This window comes from Pinus tabuliformis, chromosome 8, assembly GCF_031772625.1.
Source record: "Pinus tabuliformis cultivar Carrire ecotype Pingquan chromosome 8, CPIR1, whole genome shotgun sequence".
NCBI classification, from domain to species: Eukaryota; Viridiplantae; Streptophyta; class Pinopsida; order Pinales; family Pinaceae; genus Pinus; species Pinus tabuliformis.
The window spans coordinates 602423313-602434797 of record NC_142294.1 but is presented as its reverse complement, the minus strand read 5'-3'; positions in this window follow the sequence as shown (position 1 = coordinate 602434797).

The window sequence follows — 11485 nt, the reverse complement described above, 5'->3', positions numbered from 1 at the left end:
ATTTATTCTATTGTGTTATCAAATGTCATTGTGAAATGTTACACCACCTACTAAATATAAGAATAATTAAATATTATGATGAAGAGATGTGAAATATGGTAATATAACAAATTAATCCAAACATCATATACAAATGTACTAATCAAATTTTAATTTATATGGATACTACTATAAGACATATGTTGATTTTTCGATGAATAACAGATCTAAAAATTACAATAATTGCACTCTCACATGTTGATGTTTCCAAAAAAGAGAAAATCTCATTCAAAAAATTGGTGTGTCTATAACATAAAAATGCACCAGTGTGTTATGTTATATAAAAGTACTATGACAAAATCCTTTTGCATGCTTGGTGCATTTTAAGAAAACGACAACACCGATGCGTTTTTCTCTTCAAGCACTGGTCTTGTTTGAGATTAATGCCTCAATGCATTGTAATTCTTAATGCACCAGTGCTTTCATATAACTAACTCTCCAGCCCTACAAAATATTATTTCTAGCCTGGTGCCTTATGAAAACTAACAACATTGGTCCTTTTGTATAACGAATGCACCAGGTAATTTGTACAAATGATACACATTGACGCTGCAAGTTTAAAAGAAAGCACATATGCAACAATTTTTTTTGCATGCCCCGTTGTCATTCCTTACAAGAATGCCTCGAGGCTTTTTTATCTCTGAGCACCAGTGTGGTACATATTACACACCAGTATTTTTTGCATTCAATGCCTCAATATTTTAAGTTATGTATTTCGCCCAGTGCTTTTATATATGTAGTGCACTAGTGCTACTTGTTCCATTAAGCGTACCACAGCTGCTAAAACCTCTGGATGCCCATATTTTTTCACTTGTAATGAAGTTCCATTAAAAACCTCTACTATCCCAAGCAGATGTTTTAGCGGATGTTTCTTAGACAAATTTTTCCAATTCTATAACACTAAAAATATCCATTATAACCTCCACTAGAAGATATTTTCCTTGTAGTGTGACCACTGTTATGGCTAGTGGCTGATCCAACATCTATCTAAATATTATGAGGAAGAGGGGAGGGATCCCACAAGGTTTTTGACATAGTCCTACAACATTTACAAGAAATGGAAACGTCAGATCCAATATTGAATGTGATCATCCAAGAAACAATAGACACATGTCAATCCTAGATTATAAGAAACAACAAAGAGTATTATATGCTCAAGAAACTTTGGAGTATAGTTCTATACTACTCCTCTCCCCTACTAGAGTTGCACTATCTTTTAACATGAATTTCACCCTTAAGATCCATATAAAGGACAAGAAATATTTGAGTGGACAATTAACAATAATCTTGCAAGAATTAGATGAAACATATTCTATACATTCTCCTTGATGACATGAAATTCATAGCTCCTAAAATTTTTGTATAGATTTAGATCTATTTGCATAAAAAATTTCAAAAAATAACACTTAAACATTTGATAATGATCCATAATTCTTAATGGAGACCTAGCCTAACCACCACCAATAATGGACAAACCTTTCTAAGCATGAGAAACTACAAGAAGGTGTTTATGGACAACATATACAACCATCATCCATTTGGAAGCAATCTTCCTTCCAAAAGGAAAGGATGGCACCTAAGTCCATTTTCATCAAATGTTAACAAACATTTTAGATTGTAACTTTAACAATAGAATATAAGAACCTCCTTTAGTCTAGGATAATTAAATTCCTGACTGTGGAAGAATGTAAAAGTTTTAACACATTAATACATTTGTTCACAACAAATATTTTACTTGTAATCATAACAAGAACATGCTTGAATCATTGAATATAACAATCTCTCATAATATTAAGGAATTCCTTAGTCATGGAGAAGCACAATAGGAGTATGATCACCAACTAAAAAAAGATATTAATATGTATAGGATGACCACTAGCCATAACAATGGTCACACTATAAGGAAAATACCTTCCCCAATGTGATTTCAATTTACAACAAGGAGGGATTGAGCTTGTTTCTTCTTTTAGGTTGGGGACACACTTCTATACATGATATATCACTTTTAACATCATCTTTTTTCAAATTGAAACTATACGTTAATTTTATTATCAAATCATCTTGATGTTATACAAACTATAGTGCATGTGCTTAATCTTCTCATAATGTTTCAAACTCATTTAGATCATGATATAAGATTTTGATATTAAAATAATGACTAAAATAACATGTATATGTTTATATAAAATAAATTACCTTAGCCATATAAATTAAATGATTGGTAAACATTGATAGATATATCCATAATAAGCATAAAAACACTTATTACATGATATATCTCATCATAACTACTAGGCATATCCACAAAGTCTGGTTGTGTCAAATTTGGATTTGCACAACACTTTATTTCTACACGGTTGGGTGTCAGGTTTACCATTAAGCATCAAGGGAAAACGAATGACCATTTCAAGGAATTGTTTATATTATATATATTTTTCAAAATTATCTCAATGAATTGAATGTGGACTTGGGAGAGGTTAGATTGACTAGGTTTATGCATTCTAGTAGTGAAGAATTCGAATGGCAATGACAACTCAAATTTATTTTAATTAAAATTTTCAAATGGATTTTTCAATAAGCTCATAATTAATTTTGAGATCAATCTCAATCCTTTATTTGTTCATACTAGCTTGAATATTGCCTAGATATTTTGAAGAGGTTAAACCTCCATCGTCTTCTTAATTTTTTCACATAAATAAATTAAAATTCTAGAAGCCCAATTCAATTATATGGAATTTGGTTGCAAAAGTGCTATATATGTATGTATACTGTAAAAAATATCATCCAAAAGATATCTATCTTCATAGAAATGTGTATTTGTAATATTCATATTGAAATATCCTTAGTGCTAAATTGGAGTACAAAACTTGTGAATTTTGTTTATAGCATAAATGAAAATCTAACAATTTCTTAATGTAATTCAAATATCTATTAAATGTAAATTGAAAATTTCTATCCAATTTATTAAGAGATCATTCAAAGTGAATTTGAAAATGCATATAACATTGTACAAAAGAAAATAAGTGATTGATTAAAAGCAAAGTTTAGAGTGAAATTGATAATTCATTAATGAATCAAATGGTGAAAAATACTAAATACACATAACAATACAAGATTTGTAAGAAAATATATACAGTAAATGTATGGCATTGATTTCTTGTTTTCATTGGAATGTATGTAAATTACACGATTATTTTCTTTACCAGTTTTACAAGCATGTAGCATCCCATGAATGAATTATCACATACACTTAATATGATCATCAAATGATATAATCATTAGGGGAATTTTGAGGTCTAAAATGGGATTCCTAAGTAAAATGTACAACCAAAATAAAATTTATGAGAACCAATAGGATTCAAGATGATGATGTCAACCATGGGGGGTGATTCACCATTTTTGGAGGAAAATGTAAACAGATTAAAAAACAATAAAATAATAGTGACTACAATTTCAAGTTGTATTTTCAACTTATTTCCTTGAGGTGTTACTTAAATTTCGAGCAGGAGCACTCGTTGGATGAAAAAATTAATTCCTCTTCCAAGGAGTACCCATGTTGCATACTTTCGATGGACCTTGCTACGCGAAAAATGAGAAATACATGAAAAATGTGATTGCAATCACATTTTTCATGTATTTCTCATTTTTCGTGTAGCAGGGTCCATCGAAAATATGCAACATGGGTATTCTTGGACGAGGAACTAAATTTTGCATCCAACGAGTAGTCCCACTTGAAATTTGAGTAAAGCCTTAGGGATATAAGTTGAAAATACGAGTCGAAAAAATAGTTTTTCCTTTTATCCCTCTAAAATTTGATGATGTAATATAATCTTATTTTAATATTTCCACGATTATTTTATAATTTCCTTAGGAGGCCATTTTATACCTCAAAATTCCCCTAATGCATAATCATTAAGTGAATTAACCATAGAAATGGAATCGAAAATTGTGTAAAGGAATAATCATTAGTGCAACTCGTTAACATAATACATTATGTTGAAGCTTTACATCATTAACATTTTTCAATTAATAAGGCCTTATTAAAAACATGATAAATAATATAATTTCCAATGTCATGCAAGGTGACAATATCATCAAGATAACCAATTAGGAAAACACACAAATGAACACTAATATTACCCTCGAAACCCCAAAGGGAAAAACCATCAAACTTTTATTTCATTAAACCTCTCATGAGGGAGTTCATCCCTCACTCAATGGAAAGAAGGAAGTTCGTCCCTTGTCTGATATTGAGATTTTACAAAAGAAACTTAGTCTTTCATTCAAGCATCATTAACTAGAGGGACATACATTAAACATGCTATCATGGTTCTCAACATATTTCTCAATAGTTCTTAAAGCACAATATCCTCATGGCATGATTGCTTACCACGGTAACCATCTCCCCACCATGCATCACCCTTCTCACGCCATAACAAGTTAACTTTTTTTTTAGTAAACCAAGTTGCCCATTGCAAAATTGCATCTGACAATCTATCACTCTGCATCTACAATGCTTATATATAGTGACTTCATCACCTGCAATAGTATAATTAGTTATAATTCACGTTTGATTGTTGCAAATGAGATTAGTTTAGAATCTATTGCTCAATTCTTTGTGAAATTCATGATTCTTCCCTACAACTGTTATTGTTTTTTTTAACCAGAATGAGTAGATTTTTATATAAAATATATCGCGTCCATTCGCAAACAAACCAGGATTTTACATAGATTTTTCCATGCTTACAAAAGTTGATAATGCTTCATTTGTTCTACAAACCTAGTATTTCAGATGCATCGACCTGCCCACAAACATTCCTCATTTTGGATCCTTTACAACTATAAATTCGACAAAATTGAAACATAATATATTTACATTTACAATGCATCATTTAAAAACTGGGAGAAAGAACATATGAAATCCTGATGTCCATTGGTGTTGGACTGTTGAGGTCCAGCCCAATTGATCCTTGGTTATGATCCTGCTCGATCGAGTCTTCCTCCTTTTCCTTGTTGCTCTCATCCACTTTGAGCTACAGCTGTTAAATTTGATGCCTCGGTGCATCATTTTCATCTTCCACTTGGCATATGCACTCTCTTTTCTCCATCTCTCTCTCCTGCATCAACAAGTGCTCTTGTAGCCATTGATGAATGTTGCGTTGCAAAATGATTAGGCCTTCTCTCAACTCCAAGTGGTTCTACACATAGTTTATGCAGGATGGCCGAATTCTTCTTCCCTCCAGTGAGGTTCCCACCTGCATCCCCCCAGACCTCAGCCTGTAATTGCCCCAGGATCCCAACCATGAATTGGCATCTCCACTTTGTACACTAGAATCCATTTTTCGGTTGTCCAAAATGTTTCAGGACTTTCTGTAACTCCCACTCAAATTCAATGTGTGGTTGAATCTATCCTTCATCTAGGCACCCTCACAGACCGAAGATTATAGCTCTTCTCACCTACCACCGTGTTCAGCCAGACCTCCCTCCATTGTTCTACTAACCAATTAGCTCCCAGGTTCAACCAGACTGGAACCTCCGCCCACTTTAGTAAAATAATAACATCCTCAGACCTAGTAACAACAAGTAGACTCTCACTCAATTTCTCATACATTCCAATGCACTCATATCCTCAATTGCACTTAGGCCCTCAATTGCCCTCCGAGCCTCAATTGTACTCAGACCCTCAATTGCACTCGGGCCTTCCATGAAATTTATCCCATCAACCCAGGCCTAGTAACAGACAATCAAAAACCTTAGCTTCAGCCGCCAAGCCTTCGCAAAGGCAACCTTTGCAACATGTATCCTTAATTCATATAAATAGAACAAACCATTATTCCCTTTATAGTCGTTGCTTACTAAACGATGATGATGTGCTGAACGAAGAAGCTAACACAGCTAAGGCCCCAATAAGTCACCGTATTTTCCTTGTCGTCCTCCATTAATTCCCCACACTACTCCTGGTCCATCCTTCTCAGCCGCATTATCCTCCCACGAGTGAAACTGGGCTTCTGTGTGAACCAGAATTAAATTTTTCCTTGAAAATCCCATACTTCTGCAATCTCCAAAGGAGATGCACCATCTTTTTCCCCATGAACGAGGCCGTGGGAACTGAAGGTGCACACTGAGGTCCCTTTCGAAAATAGGTGTAGTACCAGGGTGATGGACTCTGACACATTGCAATTGAAGGTAGAGGACAATCATGCCACGATTCTCCATGGTAGGCCAGAGCTCACTTGATATGATGGGGCAGGGCCCAATGGTTGGGGGCATGAGATGGGTTGGGGAGGAGATCACAACGGGGAGAGGTAGGATTTCTTGTTTTCATTGGAATGTATGTAAATTACACGATTATTTTCTTTACCAGTTTTACAAGCATGTAGCATCCCATGAATGAATTATCACATACACTTAATATGATCATCAAATGATATAATCATTAGGGGAATTTTGAGGTCTAAAATGGGATTCCTAAGTAAAATGTACAACCAAAATAAAATTTATGAGAACCAATAGGATTCAAGATGATGATGTCAACCATGGGGGGTGATTCACCATTTTTGGAGGAAAATGTAAACAGATTAAAAAACAATAAAATAATAGTGACTACAATTTCAACTTGTATTTTCAACTTATTTCCTTGAGGTGTTACTTAAATTTCGAGCAGGAGCACTCGTTGGATGAAAAAATTAATTCCTCTTCCAAGGAGTACCCATGTTGCATACTTTCGATGGACCTTGCTACGCGAAAAATGAGAAATACATGAAAAATGTGATTGCAATCACATTTTTCATGTATTTCTCATTTTTCGTGTAGCAGGGTCCATCGAAAATATGCAACATGGGTATTCCTTGGACGAGGAACTAAATTTTGCATCCAACGAGTAGTCCCACTTGAAATTTGAGTAAAGCCTTAGGGATATAAGTTGAAAATACGAGTCGAAAAAATAGTTTTTCCTTTTATCCCTCTAAAATTTGATGATGTAATATAATCTTATTTTAATATTTCCACGATTATTTTATAATTTCCTTAGGAGGCCCATTTTATACCTCAAAATTCCCCTAATGCATAATCATTAAGTGAATTAACCATAGAAATGGAATCGAAAATTGTGTAAAGGAATAATCATTAGTGCAACTCGTTAACATAATACATTATGTTGAAGCTTTACATCATTAACATTTTTCAATTAATAAGGCCTTACTAAAAACATGATAAATAATATAATTTCCAATGTCATGCAAGGTGACAATATCATCAAGATAACCAATTAGGAAAACACACAAATGAACACTAATATTACCCTCGAAACCCCAAAGGGAAAAACCATCAAACTTTTATTTCATTAAACCTCTCATGAGGGAGTTCATCCCTCACTCAATGGAAAGAAGGAAGTTCGTCCCTTGTCTGATATTGAGATTTTACAAAAGAAACTTAGTCTTTCATTCAAGCATCATTAACTAGAGGGACATACATTAAACATGCTATCATGGTTCTCAACATATTTCTCAATAGTTCTTAAAGCACAATATCCTCATGGCATGATTGCTTACCACGGTAACCATCTCCCCACCATGCATCACCCTTCTCACGCCATAACAAGTTAACTTTTTTTTTAGTAAACCAAGTTGCCCATTGCAAAATTGCATCTGACAATCTATCACTCTGCATCTACAATGCTTATATATAGTGACTTCATCACCTGCAATAGTATAATTAGTTATAATTCACGTTTGATTGTTGCAAATGAGATTAGTTTAGAATCTATTGCTCAATTCTTTGTGAAATTCATGATTCTTCCCTACAATTGTTATTGTTTTTTTTAACCAGAATGAGTAGATTTTTATATAAAATATATCGCGTCCATTCGCAAACAAAACCAGGATTTTACATAGATTTTTCCATGCTTACAAAAGTTGATAATGCTTCATTTGTTCTACAAACCTAGTATTTCAGATGCATCGACCTGCCCACAAACATTCCTCATTTTGGATCCTTTACAACTATAAATTCGACAAAATTGAAACATAATATATTTACATTTACAATGCATCATTTAAAAACTGGGAGAAAGAACATATGAAATCCTGATGTCCATTGGTGTTGGACTGTTGAGGTCCAGCCCAATTGATCCTTGGTTATGATCCTGCTCGATCGAGTCTTCCTCCTTTTCCTTGTTGCTCTCATCCACTTTGAGCTACAGCTGTTAAATTTGATGCCTCGGTGCATCATTTTCATCTTCCACTTGGCATATGCACTCTCTTTTCTCCATCTCTCTCTCCTGCATCAACAAGTGCTCTTGTAGCCATTGATGAATGTTGCGTTGCAAAATGATTAGGCCTTCTCTAAACTCCAAGTGGTTCTACACACAGTTTATGCAGGATGGCCGAATTCTTCTTCCCTCCAGTGAGGTTCCCACCTGCATCCCCCCAGACCTCAGCCTGTAATTGCCCCAGGATCCCAACCATGAATTGGCATCTCCACTTTGTACACTAGAATCCATTTTTCGGTTGTCCAAAATGTTTCAGGACTTTCTGTAACTCCCACTCAAATTCAATGTGTGGTTGAATCTATCCTTCATCTAGGCACCCTCACAGACCGAAGATTATAGCTCTTCTCACCTACCACCGTGTTCAGCCAGACCTCCCTCCATTGTTCTACTAACCAATTAGCTCCCAGGTTCAACCAGACTGGAACCTCCGCCCACTTTAGTAAAATAATAACATCCTCAGACCTAGTAACAACAAGTAGACTCTCAATTTCCCTCATACATTCCAATGCACTCATATCCTCAATTGCACTTAGGCCCTCAATTGCCCTCCGAGCCTCAATTGTACTCAGACCCTCAATTGCACTCGGGCCTTCCATGAAATTTATCCCATCAACCCAGGCCTAGTAACAGACAATCAAAAACCTTAGCTTCAGCCGCCAAGCCTTCGCAAAGGCAACCTTTGCAACATGTATCCTTAATTCATATAAATAGAACAAACCATTATTCCCTTTATAGTCGTTGCTTACTAAACGATGATGATGTGTTGAACGAAGAAGCTAACACAGCTAAGGCCCCGATAAGTCACCGTATTTTCCTTGTCGTCCTCCATTAATTCCCCACACTACTCCTGGTCCATCCTTCTCAGCCGCATTATCCTCCCACGAGTGAAACTGGGCTTCTGTGTGAACCAGAATTAAATTTTTCCTTGAAAATCCCATACTTCTGCAATCTCCAAAGGAGATGCACCATCTTTTTCCCCATGAACGAGGCCGTGGGAACTGAAGGTGCACACTGAGGTCCCTTTCGAAAATAGGTGTAGTACCAGGGTGATGGACTCTGACACATTGCAATTGAAGGTAGAGGACAATCATGCCACGATTCTCCATGGTAGGCCAGAGCTCACTTGATATGATGGGGCAGGGCCCAAGGGTTGGGGGCATGAGATGGGTTGGGGAGGAGATCACAACGGGGAGAGGTAGAAGGGTGAGGGGGGAAACAGGGGAAAGGAGAAGAGGATGAAGAAGGTAAGGGGTGGTGGGGATAAATAAGAAGGAGGGGGAGCGAAGGGAAGAGGAGAGGGAGCAAGGGATAGGGGTGAGGACAAAGGGGAGGGAGGAGGGGCCAACTTACCACTTTTATCAAAATGTAATTAAAGTCTCCAATACCTGTATATATTATTTTCCATGCTAGGCTTGGAGACTCTCTCAATATCCAAAAGTTGTATCCCATCAGTTTACTTATGGGATGTTAGTCGTGATCTCGACCTCATTCAATTTACATCTTTATTCTCTCAACTCACATGCATGATTGGCTTGCTTGTTTTCTTCTTGGTTGTTTCCTATGAGAATATGATAGAAGGACACCAAATCGAAGGAGGGGAGTAGTCCCTGAGATCTCTTAATGATTTGGTTCAGGGTAGTGTTTTTAGCTTTTGTATCATAGATCATATTCCTAATAATTATTATGGAATCCCATAGAACTTGTATTGTTTTTATGCCCTTCTTTTGAGCCAGGGTAAGGCCTAGGAACAAGCCATATGCTTATGTTTGGTTGTTTTTCTTCCATCCAACCCCCCAAACATATCTAAATTCAATGATTCCTTCAGGATTAGTGAGAATCCCTCCCCCTCCTGCCACCCCAGGATTTCCTTTTGATGTACCATCAAATTGAAGGGTCCATTTGTTTGTGGATCTAAGCCATTACACTAGACCTTCCGAAGACAACCTTAGAATCCATTTGGCCCGAGAGTGAGAAACACATCCTAGGACCTGAGAGGTCAGGGAGCATGCCCATGGAGCCAACCAAGCAGATTCCAGTCGATCCAAGGAAGGGTCCATAACTAGTTTATGCAATTCCATATAGGTATAAAGGGTAGTGATGGCTGTTACCCCCGCCGGGACCCAGACCTTTTTAAATACTGCCTTGTTCCTAGATAGCCATATTTTCCAACAGGCGTACTTAGGAAGAGTAGACCAGATTCTCTAAATTTATTTTTGGCATGAAGGGAGCCCAAATAAGATTTGGGCCAAGAGCTAAAGAAGATCTGGGTATTTGTAGGCCAGGTAGTTATGCAATATAGAGGACCAAGAAGAACTACCCAAACTTCTTTTGTCACCTAAAACTGGAGAAAGAGGTGGGAGATAGATTCCTCTGCACATTCATAAAGTGAGCATCTTGAGGGACCAATGTGTTCCCTTCTCTGAATATTTTCCACAGTAAGATTTCTTTTATGTGCTATCAACCAACAGAAAAAAAATTGAATTTTGGGATGACATTTATTTTCCATATTTTCCCCCAAATAGAGTTTTTAGGAGGTAATTGGGTGATAAAGAACATGTGCAAATACCCTTCTTTTACCATATAGATGGAATTCTTCCAACCCCACTTGTCTGCCTCAGAGAGGGTGATGGGGACACAGCCTCTTAGATTCTTCAGGAGAATCTCTCTTTATTGGAGGAGAGCCTCCGGGATATTTTCTAGCCTCTAGCCCTTCTAGCCACCTTATTGGTTCCACTCAATGATCTAGCCCAGATTTTCCTCCCCCTTATTTCTCAAGAAGATTTTTAGATGCACCAAGGAGAGGTCAGACTCCAAGGGATGGAGTCCCAAAATAGAATCTGTAAATTTTTTATGGAGGCTCCATTTCCTGGGATTTTGTTTAGTTTTTTGATGATGGTACCCTTGGGGGAGTTGATCAAATGCTAGATGGGGGAGCCTAGTCCAGGGGCCACCCGACCTTCATGTTCATTATGCTAGTATAGGCACTTATCCTGAATTGCTTGGGACCACCATTGGCTTAGGTTTGCAATCAAACTCTAGTAAAGTTCGGCTCCAATTGTCATATTTATCCCCGGGTCCCTCATACCCAATCCTCGATGTTGTTTCGGAGCTCTGATTGTTTTCCAATTTACTAAGTGGTATTTCTTTGTTTCTGTTTTACCTCATTCCCACAGGAAT